This window comes from Podarcis liolepis (assembly GCF_965112155.1).
Source record: "Podarcis liolepis genome assembly, chromosome: 16".
NCBI lineage: Eukaryota > Metazoa > Chordata > Lepidosauria > Squamata > Lacertidae > Podarcis > Podarcis liolepis.
In genome coordinates, this window is record NC_139567.1 from 1,096,414 (window position 1) to 1,114,992 (window position 18,579).

The window sequence follows — 18,579 nt, forward strand, 5'->3', positions numbered from 1 at the left end:
TTGTGATGCACTGGAACTGGCTTCCTAGCAAGACCCGGGCTGCTGGCCTTACGGATCTCCTGGGCAGAACGTTCAGCAGCTTCTGAGGCCACGGCCCCCTCAATGGCTTTCTGCAGTGTGAGGTTTGGCTTGGCAAGGAGACGCCGTTGCAGACGGATGTCCCAGACCCCGCAGATGATTCGATCCATCAGGGCATCGTCTAAGTCTCGGAACTTACAGTACATTGCAGCCTGTCGGAGGGCGGCAGTGTAGTTGTTAATTGACTCCCCCTTGGCCTGGTTCTGGCGGTAGAACGCATAGCGGGCAGCAATCTTGGACGGCTTTGGCGCGTAGTGGTTGCGGAGCTTCTCTTGGATCGTGTCCCACGGCTCTGCCTGGACTGCTAGAGGCGCAACCAATGCTCGGGCCGTCTTGAACACCTCAAGCCCCCAGAGACTGAGGCCCCACTTGCGCTCCTCTGACACTTCCATCAGCTCATTTGCTTGGAGGTAGCAATCGAACCGAGCGAGGTAGGAGTCCCATGATTCAGAGGCTGGGGCAAACGGCGGTAGAGGCACAAGTGAAGCCATGGTTCCGATGCCAACATGGAGGTGATGGATGGAACACTGTGCCCTAGCCAGAATGGTCAGCTCTGAATTGGTTCTGCTCCGTGATTTCGCTCAGTGTTTCAGCTCAGAGAGTGGCCACATCTGGCTGTGCTCTGATGTCCATCAATCCCACCTTTGTCGCCAGTGTTAAGCTGTGGGTGAACATATCAGACGACACAGCAATTCTCCAAAGCAGCTCTTTATTTGTACTTTGGAACAGAACTGAACAGCAAACAGCTCAGCTGGCCTGCTTTTATAGGCAGCCGGCTGTCAACATTGTAGCAACAACAACCCAGGGCTTCCCACCTAAAGTAACTGACGTGGACCTGAGTGAAAACTACATACACAATACTCCTTTTGGCCAGGGTGAGAACTTCAATACATAACTTGCATCCTGGTCCTAGACACGCTGTCTTGGAAATGAGATTGCTCCAAGCAAGTATGGCCAGGACTTCAACCTTATGAGCGGCAATTTTACTTACCTCTTGCATTTATAACCCATCTTAGAAGGAGCTGAAGGTGACATCCTGCCCTTGCTTCTCCCTGCTCCTTTTATCCTGCCAGCCACCTCGTGAGAGCGGCTGCCCAAGGGGCGCTCGAGGGCGTTGGAGCCTCGGTCTCCTCGGTCTCCTCGGTCCCAGCTCCAGACTGAGCGGTCTTTCGGGGGAGGGCGGGCGCTCTGGAGATGGGAAGGCGGCTTCCCTTCCTCCAGAAGCTGCTCCGGGGGCCGAGGGGTCCCTGCTCTCCTGCCCCGAGTCCAGCCCAGAGGGAACAGGCGCAGGAGCAGCTGCGCCGGCGCTTCGGGGGCTTCTGGGGGACTTGGCCGGCTTGCCGCCGAGTAAGCCTGCCGCAAAAGGCCGGCCGAGGAGACGGACGCGCCTCTCCTCGCTACTCAGCGGTAAGTCCTCCTGGAGTCCATGGGCTTTACTCCCCGGCAAGCGGGGGGAGCATCGCGGCCGGACTGGGGACAGGGGCTTGGCGGGGCCGGGCTCCGAGCGGAGGCGGCGGCGGGGCGGGGCGGGGCGGGGGCGGAGCGAGGCTCCCTCGCGGCTCCGGCGCGGCGCTGCGGGAGCCACTCTCCGCCTGGGCTCCGGCTGCCTCAGCGAGAAGCCGCCGCCGCCGCTGCAGCCGCCGCCGCCGCCGCCAGCTCGTGGCCCGCCGGGAGGAGGAGGCTGCCCTTGGCCCGCCAGCCGGGACGGCCACGCCAGCCGAGGAGAGCCGCCCAGCCGCCCATTGTTTCCCGGGCCCGCGCGGCCCTGCCGGGCTCCCGCTCCGCCGCCCGGCCCAGGAGGGACCCAGCCCAGCGGTAAGTCGCTCCAACAAGGCGGCGGCGGCGGCAGAAACTTTTCCCGGCCAACTTGGCGCTGGGCCGCCGGGCCTCCCGGGGACGGGCGGCGAGGGGGCAGCGGCGGGGCTCGGCCAGAAGCTGGCCAACTTCCCGCGGCTGAAGCGGGTCCGCCATCGCCCCCGGCGTCGGGCTCCCGGCGGTGCAGCGGGGGCGGGGGCGGCGGCGGCGGGGGGGGGGGCTGGGGCCAGCCGCCCGCCCTGGTGCTGCTTGGGGGGCGGGATGGGAGGGAGGGGCGCCGGGCGGGCGGGGGAGCGCGGCGGGGCCCCGGGAGGCGACTCGCCGCCGTCGGGGGAGCGGAGCAGGCTTGGCCGCCTCGCCGTCGCTTTGGACTGAGCTGCGCGGCCGCATCCTGCTGGCTGGGAATCGCCGCTGGCGGCGGATCAGCGCCCGACGGGGCCGGGGAGGCAAGGGCGCTCTTGGCATGCTCAGTCGACCTGCGTTTAGCGGCTAAGCTGGTTCTGGGGATCGACTTGGTACGTTTTGGTTTTTAGGCAAACCCCTTTATGGGCGAACTGGGAATCCGGGCGCCTGCCCGCGGAAGCCTTTGCTTTAACCCCCGAATCCCGACCCCTCGCGAAAGCGAAGTCGGCCCCATGAGCTGCCTTGGCTCGCGGTCTCAGCTTGAATTGCCGGCCTTCTCTCCGCTCTCGGAATGAAGATTGTAAGCTCCTCGAGGGCATCTTGCCGAGCACCAGGCAGCGGCTGAGTGGTAGTTATTCTAAAATAACTCCTGCCTCCGCCAGAGCAAGTGTGATCTTTCTGTGGCTTGTGCTTGGGTTGCCTAAGGCAAAGGATCAGCCCCCAGCGCCCCCCCCCACATCCTAGGAATATCAGCTGCCCTCCCAGTCGCCAAACTGGGGAGCTGCAGGGTCTGTGGAATTGGGACCTGGGGGCAGACCCTGAGGACTCTGCCCACCCTCCTGGGAAGCCAGGAGCTGAGCTGAGCTTCTCCCTGTTGCTCAATGTGACTGTTGGTGCACCTTTGACACAGACCTAAGAAATGCTGTAAGTTTAAATCCTGTTAAAGTTTGAAATCTATTTGTTCTGAAAGGTTGGGACAGAGGGTGAGGTGTGTGAGCCAGCAGGCATCCAGAATCCCTCCGAGATGCCTGTTTCTTACTGGGTTCCTGGAAAAATCCCAACCCCACACCCCATCCTTTCCCTTACGAAGGCTGGTTCAGAGGAAGGAGCCCCGCGGGCTTCTCCCCTTGCTACTTTGCACCCTGCTTGGCTGAAGGGGAGGGAAGACTGCTCTTGATAGATGCAGAAAGAGCAGAGAGCCTCCTGGCATCTGAAAGACTAAGAGATTTACTTGTGCTGTGATCTTTTGTGGACTCCAGAGCTGCCTCCATTAGCTGCATGAGGCCTCCTCCTCCGTTGGCAGCAGTGGACTCCAGGGTGGGGTGGGGGGAGGATATAAGCAGGAGAGCCCAAAGCCCCTGAAATGTAGCAGCTACAGTAAGTCTGTGACATTTCTGTGCAATGCCCAAATGTGTTCAAGGAAAGTGCAGGGTCACCTCTTCTTATCTTGTGCACAGGTTTGGCTCTCATCCACAAGAGCTTAAGTTACAGTAAATCTGCTGAGATACCGCGGGGCTCTTAGCTGCCTGCGAGAGACTCAGTGCAGTGATTCCTATGGAATTTGTTGACACAAACAGACTGAAGAGTGCCTGCTTGAAACCGTATGTTGTGCAAATGAAAGCACATCTAGTCAAAAGTAAATCCTATTTAGTTCAGTGGGGCTTATTCTCTAGTTACAGGGCTGGGAAACCTTGGTCCCAAGCCAGATGTTGCCCTCCAGGTCTCTGTTTGGCTCTTACAATTGTTCCCAGGTCACACGCCTCCTCTCCAGCCATACTCCACACCCTCCTTGAATGTTTACCCCAGGCTAGAATGTGTCCTTGACCTCTGGTGGGTGCATAGAAACTTGGCTATCCTACAAAGTTAGATTTTTCTTCTTGTTTTTGCCTCTGACTCTGCCCACCACTGCCAAGTGGCCCCTAGAAGGCTGACCAGGAGTGAATGTGGCTTTGCAGCTGCAAAAGATTCTCTTCCCCTGCTTTCCTAGCATGTCCAGGAATTCAGCTGCAAGCTGACTTCCACTGCTATGGAAAGAAAAGAAAAAAATGAGCCTTCAGAGCACATCCTGGGACAGCCATAGTGCAATATAACAACCATGATTGCTCTTCTTTGAACGTTTATTTCTTGCCAACTGTGTGTTATGAGCTGGCCAGAATGTTGATGCAATGGAATTCATGCCCAGAAGGACTTAAGAGATGGCAAGTGCCTAGCAATTGAGAGGCAGCAGGGTAAAGCCTTTTGGGACCCTGGCACACATTTGCAAAACTGAGCAACTGCCGAAACAGCCCACTATCATCTGTTTTATTGGCTACAATGAATGCTGCTTTTAAGGGTGACCTTGTGGGTGCACCTCCACCTGCAGGGGACTCCTAGGCAACCCCCAAGACAAGTTTGTTTTGTGGAATGCTCTCCAGAGGTTGGCCTGGCCCCTTCATTATATATTTTAGGTGCCAGGCAAAAATGTTCCTCTTCAACCAGGCCTATCCTACAGCTTTTTAAAGGTGGGCTTTTTGTTTTGGTTTAATTATTCACTTGTGTTTTATGTTGTATTTTATTCTTTGAACCAGCCTGGGATCTCTTGATGAAGGGCAGTATAGAAATGTAATAATAAAAAAATTCTGTCTCCAAATGGTGGTGCAGGGAAGAGCCAGTCACTAAATGGTGGCAGGTGGAAGCAACCTTTGGCACAACTGATTGGCAAGTCCTGCCATCTCTTTATGCTCTGATAACCTGTGGATTGTTAGAAAGTGCTAAATTCCTTGCCGCAACATTTTCCTTATGGCAAGGTGTTCCAAAGCTCAACTTTCATCAAGTTAAAGATAGACATTTATTTTGGAGGTATTGTGATGTACGTAGCCTCCTTATTGTAGGCAGAAGTTCTTGATGCAGAAGCTCAGAGTGAAGGAGTCTGTTCCTTTCTATTTTCCCCTTCCCAGCCCCACTTGCCTTGTGCCTAATTCCATCTCCTCGACCACCAGATCCTGCCATCCCTTGTCCTTTGAAAGTCCCCTTCCTTTCCTACCCCTGTTTATTTAATATGAAACAATAACAACAGCAACAACCTGTTATCTTGCTCTCTAATTCCCTTCTGACATGGGGCCTCTAAAAGGTTTGGGGCCCGTAGGCCGGTGCCTACTCTGCCTATTTGGTAATCCCGCTCTGGGAGACACAGCTCAAGGGTCCTTGCACCAGGTGCCGTGAGGGGCACCAACTTAGATGGCTTTTGTGCAGGATTAGACAGATGCATAGAGGAAAGGGCTGTCAATGGCTGCTGGTCCTAATGGCTACTTGTGCCTCCAGGATCAGCATCCCTGAGTAACAGCTCACTAGAGGAGAGGAATATCAGGAGAGGCCTGGGGCTCCCCATGGGCCGTGGGGTAAGGGGGACTAGGGAGGCCTGTGATGTGCGAGAGCCGAGCTCTTGCTATTCTCTGAAAGGAGTTGGCTGTCCCTGGCGAAACTGCTTGGCGTTGTCGGGGGTGGGGGGTTGTTCTCTCTTTGACAGGATGGCACTTTTGGCTTGATGGGAATTTGCAGTTCCTTCTGTTTCTGAGCTGCTTTTCTTTGTGAGCTTCTCACTTGATGATTCAGAGTGGTGACTTCTGTGTGAATGAGCTATCACAGATCAAGCACCCCAAGAAAAAGTTTAATGGCTTCATGCATGGCCTCAAAAGCAGGGCTTTTCAATGGAATCATTTCACATGTTCGGCATGAGTGGATCAGTGGTCCTGCACCTTGACTAAGCAGGAAGTGACTCTTGCACCACAAATAAGGTTAAGTGTGAGTTAAATACTTGGCAGAGATTTTTCTCAAGTTGTGTTGGGCTTGAATTCAAGAGTTTGAAAACCAGGACTGTTTTACAGTGAGGGATAGCTAAAACTGGTGTATGTTTCAAACCTGCAAGCTTCCATCCTTTGTCAATGCGCAATTTAATTTTTATTCACTGCACATATCCCTCCAGCCCCAAATGGCTATTATACAATCCTGGGAACTCTTAAGGAAAGATTCCAAATACCACCAGATCCTAACCAGATCATAAATACACTCCCTAGAAATTTATCCCATTGATACTTCTATCTTGAAAAGGTGGGAACAGACCAAATGATAATTGGCACTTCTTTTGAAGTTTGGCATTCTGTAACTGAAGAGTATTTCTTGGAACAAGACCTATAAAACACATAATTCTCTTGTTGCATTGTTCAGCCAGTTTTGATTTGTTCACTTCTGTTTAAACTGAACCCATCTAAATCTTAGATCCATGGAATTACAGAGTTGGATGGGACCACAAGGGTCATCTAGTCCAGCCGCCTGCAATGCAGGAATCTTTTGACCAACGTGGGACTTGAACCCACAGTCCTGAGGCTAAGGGTCTCATGCTCTACCGACTGAACTTGCTTGACCAGTGTTCAGATTTTCCTGGGTTTTCTTTGACATATCCAGCATGGCTTAAAGGATGAAAGTTCAGCCACTGGGAATTGAGGGTTGTAGGTTCTTGGCAGATTTGTGAAAAAGGTTTGTGTATTTTATACCTACCTCTGAGTAAGGGATGGGGAATTTGTGGCCCTGCAGATGCTCTTGGGCTCCCAACTTCAGTTAGCCCCACCCTGTGCCGCAGGAACAGTCAGTCAACTCTTTATTAGCAAAAGCACAACCTCCACAGAGTTGGTTCAGTGTTAGACCTACTGGGCACACAGTTCACACTCCTTGGGGCCTTACTCCATGAAGATCAGTTGCCAAGACTGAAAGTTCCAACCTCCCCACAGCCAGCTAAGACCCCTCCTCTCCAGGGCTTTCCCCAAGCAATCGGAGACTATGCCTGTGTGCAGCCAACCTCTCCTCCGCCCTTTTCATGCTTCTTCTGGTTCTGGGAGACAAGGGGGGAGGGGAGCCTGTTGCAGCAGGAGACAGAGACATCCTGGCTCATCTCTGCCTCTTAGTCTCCCTCTTCCCACGCTTCAGCTTCTGCCTCTGATTCTGGACAGACTCTCCCCACTCACTCAGCCCGGTTCCCTCTTCAGCTTCCACCACCTCTTCCTCCCAGTCTCCTTATCGCTCTCACCTCTCATTGTTGCCCTACCCCTACTCCCCGGTCTCTGAGCCGTCTTCCCTTGAGGGTTCCCCAGCTGGTTCCTCCCACCATTTCTTTGTTCAACCTGTCCGTGACAACCAGCATGGCTAGTGGTCACGGATGATGGGAGTTGTTCTCTAGCAACATCTGGAGGGCACCAGATTCCACAGCCCTGCTCTAGGACTTCAGCTTCAGTTGTTGTGTAATTGTGCCTTGCGAAAAAGGAGAATATTCAGCTGCTACTTTGCAATCTAGATTATCCCAGGGTGGATGGTGCTCTGAAAGAGCCACAGCTGCCCCAGATGTATCAAGACTATTAGAAGGTAAAGATGAAGAGAGACCCCCTGTGACAATGAGAGGGGTGGGCCCAGAGTGGGTGACCTGCATAGAGAGAGCGTCCTGGGATGGGGAGAGAAAAGGGCTAAAGGTTAACAGATGGTTGGGCAGAGTGAAAAGAGAGAACTAGAGAGGGAAGAGGACGTTAACAGAGTAGGCTGAAAACAAAAACACTGGGTTAAGAATGTGACCAAAATGCCTTAATCTGGCACATTGGTCTAGGAGTGTGGTCCAGGGGTGGTTAGGTGGCTATGCATTTAGATATTGGGAGGTAGAATTCTGAGCCATTTTGCTTTGTGTGAATAAGATCCTTTGGATTTCTCTTATTACAATCAATCAAGAGTCTTGTGGCACCTTAAAAACTATAAAATTTATTATGGCATTAGCTTTTGTGGACAAAAGTCCCTTTCATCAGATGCATAAAATTCAAGAATATTGGCGACATCGGATGAAGTGGACTGTAGTCCTTGAAAACATGTTTGATTTATTTCCTATGCAAATTGGGGTAATTTGTATAGAGTAATCTGCATCCAGGGGAAATTAGTTTGCATTGGAAAATTTTCTGATGCCCTACAGAATTATCTAATTTAGCATGCTCATTTTACTTGTGTTTAACAAACAAAGCCAAAAAAAACCCCTCTTTGAAACTGGCAAGCTTTGCCTATTATTTGTGATTGTCACCCATTCATTGTTACTAAAGAACTTATAAAAATGATTTTTTTCCCCCGTGGAAGAATAAAATCTTGGAAAATTTTCTGGAAAAAATCTACCTACGCACACGCCCATTGAGCATTAATTCGCAAACTAGTTTGTTGTGGCAGAAATGTCTATACCACAAGAAGCAAGAACCAAATGTCTCTCAGAGTCTCAAGTTACCCCTTCCTAGAAGAGGCTGCCTACTCTGTAGGAGTGGTTCTGTCTGCCTCCCAGCCAACCTCTGCGGGAGGCTGGCAATTGTGCCGCTGGTGGGGACTTCCGGGTTGGCGCCATCGATAATGGCGGATTCCCTCTGAGTCTCTGAGGGACCAGCTCCGCGGGATCGGGTCTGACCACTGCGGCGAAGCGGGGGCCCTTTAAAAATCACAGGCGGGTGAAGCCTGTGAACGTGGGGACTCGGCGGGCACCTTTTGCGCCCCCCCAAATTGCGAAAGGAACCCTTTTAAGGTCTCCGCAGCAAGACGGGGTGAGCGGCGTGGTGCTGAGAGTCGACTGCTTCTTCCGTGGAGTGAAGCCGCACAGCCGCTATCGGAGAGCGCTGACTTCTTCCTGGGACAATTTGACTTTGAAAGCAACTACCCGTGAGTAGGATTAAATTGGATTTAAAGGGGAAAACAAGTAAATTCAGCACCGAAGTGGGAAGATATAAACAGGAAGTCTGCCTTCCTTTCTTGTAAATAGATCAAAGCAAAGAGACTGCAAGCAGAAACTCGAAAGACGCTTGAAAAAAGATTTAAATCTCAACATCAGGAAAGCGATCTCCCCTCCGGATTGCAGGAGAGGAGGGGGGAAAGGTTTGAACTGTATTTGTCTGCAAAAAAAGGGGGAAAGGGAAGCTAAAATCCACCGCTTAAAACTTGGGAACGGACTGCCCCGAGATAAGGAATGCAGCTCTGTGGAAAGCCTATCGGTAAGCAGAGGACTTTTGACAGCTAACTCTGCAAAAGAGATACAGTGTTTCTGAACCTCTCCTGGTTTTAAAGTAACTGATTAAGTGCAACTGAATCTGTTGTTTTTATGTGAATTGGGGGACCTATAAAGACTATTTTCCTTTTTAAGAGTTGCAAGCTTTGGCTGTTACTGTGTCCCCCTAGAGGAGGCTCGACATTGTTACAATAACAACTGGGCTAGAGGAATTTTCCATTTCAAAACAAATTTCAGCTGTGTGCAAATTTCAGCTGTTCGACCTTGGACTCTCATGAGAGTGTTATGGCAGATGGAAGAGGAAAGATAGAGTTGACACAGGAAAAAACTACTAGGTCTGGCAGACCCTATCGGACAGATACTGCGTTGCAGTGAAGAGCTTCAACATCTGGTCCTTCTGGAATATCTGGAATACCAGGGGCTGCACCTCCACAAGTTAAATCAAAAGTTATGTCGTCCGAAGACGTTTTGGCACAGGTACTTGGGAAAATTAATGAATCTTTGGAAAACTTAGCTAAACAAGTAGCTGAAACAAATAAACAAGTAGCCGAAGCATCAGTTAAAATTGACCAGAATACCACAAGCATTAATAATTTGGGACAGAAGGTAAATACCAACACAGAGTCTATTGAAAAATTACTACAGGAATCTGCTTTGACCCGAAAGATAGCTGAAGAAGCAAAAGATATAGCAACTGCTACTCAAGAGAAGAAACCACCGGTTTATAAGCGACTTGAGGACCACGGTTTGACATTGTCTATGATTGAATTGAAGGAGAAACAAAGAAATTTAAGAATCAGGGCTGTACCAGAACGTGAGAAAGACAATTTGGCTGATTTCCTTACGCAGGAATTTGCAGATTTCTGGCAACAGGATTTGGGGAAGGAAGAATTTATGATAGTGAGTGCATTTAGACTTGGAAGAGGAGGAAGGAGGAACAAGGTGAGAGATTGCTTGATTACCCTTCTTACAAAAGAGGAGAGAGACAAAATCCTGAATCTGCATTATCAAAAGACTTTAGAAATTGACGACTCAAGTGTGGAGATATTTGACATTCCAAAACACCTTTTGGACTTAAGGCTCAACTACGGAGATTTGGTTGCCCTGTTCAGAAGAAATAGAATCATCTTTAGGTGGGAATTTCCTTTAAATATAAAGGAAGAAAGATAAAAATAAGATCAGTCAATGACAAAGATAGGTTTCTGAAGGACCACGGAGAAGATCTACAGAAAGAAGCGGAATTCGAAGAAGAGCCAAAAGCACTGGAAAAAGGACTACTAGATATAGCAAACTTATCTTTTGGATTGCATGGTCCAGAGAAAGTGACACCACTGACAGAACAAGAACAGACACTTGGCGCAGTTGGAGGTAAAGCGAAGTAACCCCATCATGGCTCTGCAACTATTAAGTTGGAATTGTAATGGTCTAAATTCTCCTTGGAAGAGAAAAAGTGTTTTTCATTTATTAAAAAAGGAACAATTGGACTTGATTTGTTTACAAGAAACACATGTAACAAGGTTACACAGGAAATTACTGACTAATAAGAGATTGGGACAGGAGTTTATTTCATCTGACAAAGTTAAAAAAAGAGGAGTTGTGATTTATGCAAAGGAGAGACTATCACCGAAATTTATTTTTAAAGATGACCAAGGAAGATTTCTGGCAATTGAAATTCAAGTTCAAGGACAGAAATTTTTGATAGTAGGAATTTACGTACCGAATGAGGGGAAAGCTGAATTCTTTAAAAAGTTGCATGAGACCTTATTGGATTATTTGGATTACAATCTGATCTTGATGGGGGACATGAATGGAGTAGTATCTACAAATATGGATAAGACACAAAGACAGGTAGTCACCAAGGATGGTAGACTACCGAAAACATTTTTCGAGATGACAGACAGCTTGGACTTGGTCGATATTTGGAGAACAAAGAATCCCTTGGGAAGAGAGGGAACTTTCTTTTCTGAAGGCAAGATGACATGGACTAGAATTGACCAAATATGGGTAACTAGAGGAATGGCACCAAAGACAAGAAAAGTGGAAATCTGCCCAAAAACCTGCTCCGACCATAATGCTGTTAAGATGGAAATGAAACTAACACCAACTGGCTCCTTTAAATGGAGGATGAATGACACCTTATTTAGAGATGAAGTGCTTAAGAAGGCCCAAAAAACCTTGAGAGACTATTTTGAGATAAATATGAGCACCAATGTGGAAAAAAGAGTAATCTGGGACGCAAGCAAAGCTGTTATGAGAGGGTTCCTGATACAACAGAACGCAATAAAGAAGAGAAGCCAAAATGAGAAGAAAGACAAAATTTGGGGGAAAATAAAAGAAAGTGAGAAGAAATTGAGAGCAAAGCCAAAGTCGCAGGAGATTTTGAGAGAAATAAAGTTATATCAAGTACAATATATGGAAATGATGAATCAGGAAATAGAATGGAAAATTAAACAAATGTGACAAAAAACATTTGAATCAGCTAATAAATGTGGGAAATTGCTGGCCTGGCAAATGAAAAAAAGACAAAAACTAAATACTATCACAAATTTAGAAGTGGAAGGAAAGAACATACACAACCCAACTGAGATTAGAAACTGTTTCCAGAGGTATTTTAAACAATTATACACACAAGGGCCACAGAAAGAAATGGATATAGACCGATTTCTCAAGACAAATGGATTACAAAAAATCTCTCAAGAAAGTAAATTAATGTTGAATTATTTTTTTATATTTTATTAGGTTTTATCAATAAAAAGGTTTAGAAAAAACAAATGCAAAACAGATACAAAATACAAAAGCACAAAAATACAAAAAATACAAACATTAAACACAGAAAAAAGAAAAAACACATATAAAAGAAAAACAACATTTCTCTCTTTCTTATCTCTCCACTTTAGATTGACTTAATTTTCCTGACTTCCTCACGTCTCCCATTTTTGTATCCCTTTTAAATTTGGTCCAGCAAATTCATAATCTATTAGTTTATCTATTATTATTCCCCTCATACTTTTTACCTTGTTGCTAGAGCCCCTTCAATTCATTTCAATGTCATCAACATTCAAAAATTTTACAATGTTTCTGCAAATAAATTTTAAATTTCCTCCAATCTTCTTCCACCGACTCTTCTCCCTGGTCTCGGATTCTGCCAGTCATTTCCGCCATCTCCATATAGTCCATCACCTTCATCTGCCATTCTTCCAAGGTGGGTAGGTCTTGTGTCTTCCAATGCTTTGCGATGAGAATTCTTGCTGCTGCTGTAGCGTACATAAAAAAAGTTCTGTCCTTCTTTGGCACCAATTGGCCGACTATGCCCAGGAGAAAGGCCTCTGGGTTCTTCAAGAAGGTATATTTAAATACCTTTTTCAGTTCATTATATATCATCTCCCAGAAAGCCTTAATCCTTGGGCACGTCCACCAAAGGTGAAAGAATGTACCTTCAGTTTCTTTACATTTCCAACATTTATTATCGGGCAAATGATAGATTTTTGCAAGCTTGACTGGGGTCATGTACCACCTGTATACCAATTTCATAATATTCTCTCTTAAGGCATTACATGCCGTAAATTTAATCCCGGTGGTCCATAACTTCTCCCAGTCAGCCATCATTATGTTATGCCCAACATCTTGTGCCCATTTAATCATAGCAGATTTCACCGTTTCATCCTGAGTATTCCATTTCAACAGCAAGTTATACATCTTTGACAAAATCTTAGTTTTGGGTTCTAACAGTTCTGTTTCTAATTTTGATTTTTCCACCTGGAAACCAATTTTCTTGTCCGAATTATATGCCTCCATTATCTGATAATAATGAAGCCAATCTCGCACTTTGATTTTTAGTTTCTCAAAACTCTGCAATTTCAGTCTATCTCCCTCTTGTTCCAGAATTTCCCAATATTTCAGCCACTTGGCCTCCATATTGAGCTTTTTCTGTGCTTTTGCTTCCATCGGTGACAACCACCTTGGGATTTTGTTTTCCAGTAAATCCTTATATCTTATCCAGACATTAAACAATGCTTTCCTAACAATATGATTCTTGAATGCTTTATGTGCTTTGACCTTATCATACCACAGATATGCATGCCATCCAAATACGTTGTTAAAGCCTTCTAAGTCCAAAATGTCTGTATTTTCAAGAAGCAGCCATTCTTTCAACCAGCAAAAAGTTGCTGATTCATAATAAAGTTTAAGGTCTGGCAGGGCAAATCCACCCCTTTCCTTTGCATCAGTTAATATCTTAAATTTTATTCTGGGCTTCTTGCCCTGCCAGACAAATCTAGAAATATCTCTCTGCCACTTCTTGAAGCAATCCATTTTGTCCACAATTTGCAATGTTTGAAACAAAAACAGCATTCTAGGCAATACATTCATTTTTATCGCAGCAATACGACCCAGCAGTGAAAGCTTCAAGTTTGACCAAATTTCTAAATCTTTTTTCACTTCGGCCCAGCATTTTTCATAGTTGTCTTTAAATAAATTCCCATTTTTTGCTGTCATATTAATCCCCAGGTATTTCACTTTCTTAACCACTGTCAAACCTGTCTCATTCTGAAACCTCTCTCTCTTGATCGGTATTAAATTTTTCTCTAAAACCTTAGTTTTTAACTTATTCAGTTTAAATCCCACAACCTGACCAAATTCTTGAATCAGTTCTAAAACCCTTTTAGTACTAGATTCTGGCTCCTGTAATGTCAATACTAAGTCATCTGCAAATGCTCTCAATTTGTACTGTTTAGCTCCGACTTGTATACCTTTAACCAACTGGTCCCTTCTAATCATATTCAACAAAACCTCCAGGACCGATATAAAAAGCAATGGGGAGATTGGGCAACCTTGTCGTGTCCCTTTTTCTATCTTAAATTCTTCCGTCACTACATTATTTACAGTTAGTTTAGCCTTTTGTTCTGAATAAATTGCACTTATACCGTTTTCTTTTTTTTTTATAATAGTTTTTTTTATTGCTTTTTTCCAGGGTAAGAAATACATCCTCAATAGCACAACAAAAGCGGTTTTACAGAAAAGAAAGGAAATTATAGAAAGAAAAAAAGTTCACTTTTTCACATCAATTTTCATATTCAACCCGACTTCCCCACGTCCTCCATCCCCTGTTTTCTTTACAATAAAAATAAACAGCAAATTAATACCTTATTTCAAATGTTTTTGTGTTTTCATTTAGTTATATAGTCCACAATTTATACCTTTCTAAGTCTTAACTTGATTTCCAACATTTACCAATTTCAATACTGAAGCATGTTTTTCCAGAACACTTAGCAAATTCTCAACATTCATATAACTTATAATGTTTTTGTAAATAGTCCTTAAATTTTTTCCAGTCCTCTTCCACTGCATCTTCTCCCAAATCTCGGATTCTGCCCGTCATTTCAGCTATTTCCATGTAGTCGATCAGCTGCGAATGCCATTCTTCCAGCATGGGTAGCTCTTGTGCCTTCCAGTATTTGGCTATAAGAATTCTTGCTGCTGTAGTTGCATATAAAAAGAAAGTTCTATCTTTTTTTGGCACTCTCTGGCCCACAATGCCCAGGAGGAAGGCCTCTGGTTTCTTGTGAAAGGTGTATTTAAACACCTTTTTCAACTCGTTATAGATCATTTCCCAAAAAGCCTTCACCCTCGGGCATGTCCACCAGAGGTGAAAAAAAGTTCCTTCAGCCTCCTTACATTTCCAACATTTATTGTCAGACAAATGATATATCTTTGCAAGTTTGACTGGGGTCATGTACCACCTGTATACCATTTTCATGATGTTTTCCTTTAAGGCACTACATGCCGTGAATTTCATACCGGTGGTCCACAACCTTTCCCAGTCCTCAGACATAATGTTGTGCCCAATGTCTTGTGCCCATTTTATCATAGCTGATTTGACTATCTCATCTTGAGTGTTCCACTTAAGCAGCAAGTTATACATTCTTGAAAGCACTTTCGTCTTAGGTTCAAGTAATTCTGTCTCTAATTTTGATTTTTCCACCTGGAAACCATTTTTTTTGTCTTTTTTAAAAGTCTCTAAGATTTGGGCATAATGAAACCAGTCTCGCACCTTACCTTTCAGTTTCTCAAAACTCTGCAACCTCCAAGTATCACCATCTCTTTCAATTATCTCACAATATTTCAACCAGCCACTCTCCATATTACGTAATTTTATGGCCTTAGCCTCCACCGGTGATAACCACCTCGGGGTCTTACTTTCAAATAAGTCCTTGTATTTAGTCCAGACAATGAATAGAGCTTTCCTGACAATATGGTTTTTAAACAATTTGTGAGACTTTGCCTTGTCGTACCAAAGATATGCATGCCACCCAAAAGCATTACTATGCCCCTCCAGATCTAGGACATCAGTGTTTTCTAACAGAAACCAATCTTTCATCCAGCAGAGAGATGCAGCTTCATAATACAATCTTAGGTCCGGCAGGGCAAACCCCCCTCTTTCCTTTGCATCTGTTAATATTTTATATTTTATTCGGGGCTTTTTGCCCTGCCAGACAAACTTCGCAATGTCCCTCTGCCACTTTCCAAAACATTCCACTCTGTCCACGATCTGAAGGGTTTGAAACAAAAACAACATTCTTGGCAATACATTCATCTTAACTGCTGCGATTCTACCCGACAAGGTAAGTTTCAATCTTGACCATGTTTCTAGGTCCTTTTTAATTTCCGACCAACATTTTTCATAATTATCTTTGAACAAATTCAAATTTCTCCCAGTCAGATTAACCCCCAGGTATTTTACTTTTGTAACGACATTTAATTCTGTTTCCTTCTGAAACCCATCTATTTCTGAAGGTGTCAAATTTTTTGCCAAAACCTTGGTTTTTTGTTTGTTTAGCTTGAATCCCGCCACCCGACCAAACTCAGAAATTAGTTCTAAAGCTCTTTTTGTGCTAACTTCTGGCTCCTGTAATGTCAAAACCAAATCGTCTGCAAAGGCCTTTAGTTTATATTGTTTTTCTCCGACCTGTATTCCTTCCACCTGCTGGTCCTTCCTAATCATATTCAGCAACACCTCCAGGACAGAAATAAATAACAAGGGTGATAAGGGGCACCCCTGTCGTGTCCCTTTTTCAATTTTAAACTCCTCTGTCACCACATTGTTTACTATCAATTTAGCTTTTTGCTCTGAATAAATTGCTTCAATACCATTTTGGAACGCCCTTCCCACTCCCATCCCTTCCAAATTTTTCTTCATAAATTTCCAAGATATATTATCAAAGGCTTTCTCGGCGTCTATAAAGATCAAAGCTGCCTTCGTGTTCAAATTTGTCTGTAATAACTCCAAAACATCAATGATATTCCTAGTGTTGTCAGACAAATGCCTGCCAGGGAGGAAGCCTGCTTGGTCTTTATGAATTACTTCATTTAGAGCTTTTTTCAATCTGTTTGCCAAAATGTCAGCGAAAATTTTGTAATCCACATTTAGGAGTGAGATGGGGCGATAGTTCCTAAGTTGAGTCTTTTCAGATTCCAATTTTGGGATCAGGGTGATGAATGCCTCTTTCCACGATTCGGGTGCCCCCTTCCCTTCCATAATTTGGTTGCATACCTCCATTAATGGCTGGACCAAATATTCCTTCAATGTCTTATAGTATTTGGAGGTAAGTCCATCTGGGCCTGGAGACTTGCCTAATTGCATGTTCTGAATGGCACTTTCAATCTCCTGTTGTGTTATTTTGTAGTTCAGGGCTGTTTGCTTGTCTTGTGTTAGTTTTTGCAGGCCATAACTTCTTAGAAAATTATTTATCTCAGTCTCAACTTGGGGTCCTTGAGTAAATAGTTTTTTAAAATATCTCTGGAAACACTTTCTAATATCTTCTGGTTTCTGAATACATTCTCCTTCAACCTCCAGATTGGTAACAAAGTTCAATTTTTGTCTCTTTTTCAGCTGCCATGCCAGCAGCTTCCCACATTTATTTGCAGATTCGAATGATCTTTGTTTCATCTGTTTAATTTTCCATTCGATTTCTTGATTTATCAATTTCGCATATTGTGCTTGATGGAATTTTATTTCTCTTAAAACTTCTTTTGATTTTGGGTTTAATCTCAGCTTTTTCTCTCCGTCTCTTATCTTCTCCAAAATCTTGTCCTTTTTACCATTCCAGAGTTTTTTCTTGATAGAGTTCTGCTGTATCAGGAACCCTCTCATAACAGCTTTACTTGCGTCCCAGATTGTTTTCTTTTCCACCAAAGTATTCAAATTTATTTCGAAATAATCTTTCAGCGTTTTTTGGGCCTTCTTTACAATCTCCTGATCTCTAAACAAATAGTCATTCATTCTCCATCTGAAGGATCCAGCTGGTGTAAGTCTTAAGTCTATTTTCAAGGCGTTATGGTCGGAGCAGGTTTTAGGGCAGATCTCTACTTTTTTTGTCTTAGGTGCCAGTCCTCTAGATGTCCAAATTTGGTCGATTCTTGTCCACGAAAGATGGGCCTCAGAAAAGAATGTTCCTTCTTTACCTAGAGGGTTCTTTGTTCTCCAGATATCAATCAAATCCATATTGTCTGTAAGTTCAAAAAAAGTCTTTGGGAGTCTGCCATCTTTAGTCAAGTTCTGATTTTGTGACTTATCCATATGTGTGGAGACAACTCCATTCATATCACCCATCAAAATGATGTTAGTATAGTCAATGTAGTCCAACATTGTCTCATGCAGTGCACTTATACCGTTTTCAAAGCCTTGGCCTACCCCCATCTCCTATAGGTTCTTCTTCATAAAACTCCAAGAAATATTATCAAAGGCTTTCTCCGCATCCACAAATATCAAAACTGCTTTAGTATTTATGTTCACTTCTAGTTTTTCCAAAATATCAATTATATTCCTCAAATTGTCAGACTAATGTCTTCCCGGGAGAAAGCCCGCTTAGTCTTTATGAATCTCTTCCATCAACACTTTTTTCAATCTCTTGGCTAAAATGTCTGCAAAGATTTTGTAATCCACATTAAGTAGTGATATGGGGCGGTAGTTCTTAAGCTGAGTCTTTTCAGTGTCTGTTTTCGGTATAAGTGTAATGTACGTCTCTTTCCTCGACTCCGGTGCCCTTTTCCCTTCCAATATTTCATTGCAGACTTCCTTTAAAGGCTGTATTAACCACTCTTTCAAGGATCTATATTATCTAGAAGTCAGCCCATCCGGTCCTGGAGATTTGCCCAATTTCATGTTTTGGATGGCACCTTCTACTTCCTGTTCAGTTATTTTATAATTCAACATTATAGAACGTGAACTTATTTAAAGACAACTATGAGAAATGTTGGTCAGAGGTGAAAAAATATCTAGAAATCTGGACGAATTTGAAGCTTTCCTTGCTGGGTCGTATTGCTGTTATTAAGATGAATGTATTGCCGAGAATGTTATTTTTATTCCAATCATTGCAAATCATTGATAAGATGGACTGTTTCAAGAGGTGGCAAAGAGATATATCTAGATTTGTCTGGCAGGGCAAAAAGCCCAGAATAAAATTTAAGATTCTTACTGATGTTAAAGACAGAGGGGGGTTTGCCCTGCCAGACTTTAAACT

The 18,579-nt window shown here is 44.7% G+C and overlaps 1 protein-coding gene across 14 annotated transcripts in view; it reads left to right on the top strand.

Moving 5' to 3' along the window:
* The first annotated feature begins 1,277 nt into the window (after nt 1-1,277).
* FGFR1 (fibroblast growth factor receptor 1) overlaps nt 1,278-18,579 on the top strand; it is a 117,752-nt gene continuing 100,450 nt past the window's right edge. For 3 of the 14 annotated variants that reach the window (XM_083480433.1, XM_083480434.1, XM_083480443.1), the window contains exon 1: nt 1,662-1,893. The gene's annotated coding sequence lies outside the window, so the exon portion shown is untranslated. Of the gene's footprint in view, nt 1,486-1,607; nt 1,894-18,579 lie in introns of those variants that run through there. The other 11 variants (XM_083480431.1, XM_083480439.1, XM_083480437.1 and 8 more) reach the window with 10 other exon arrangements.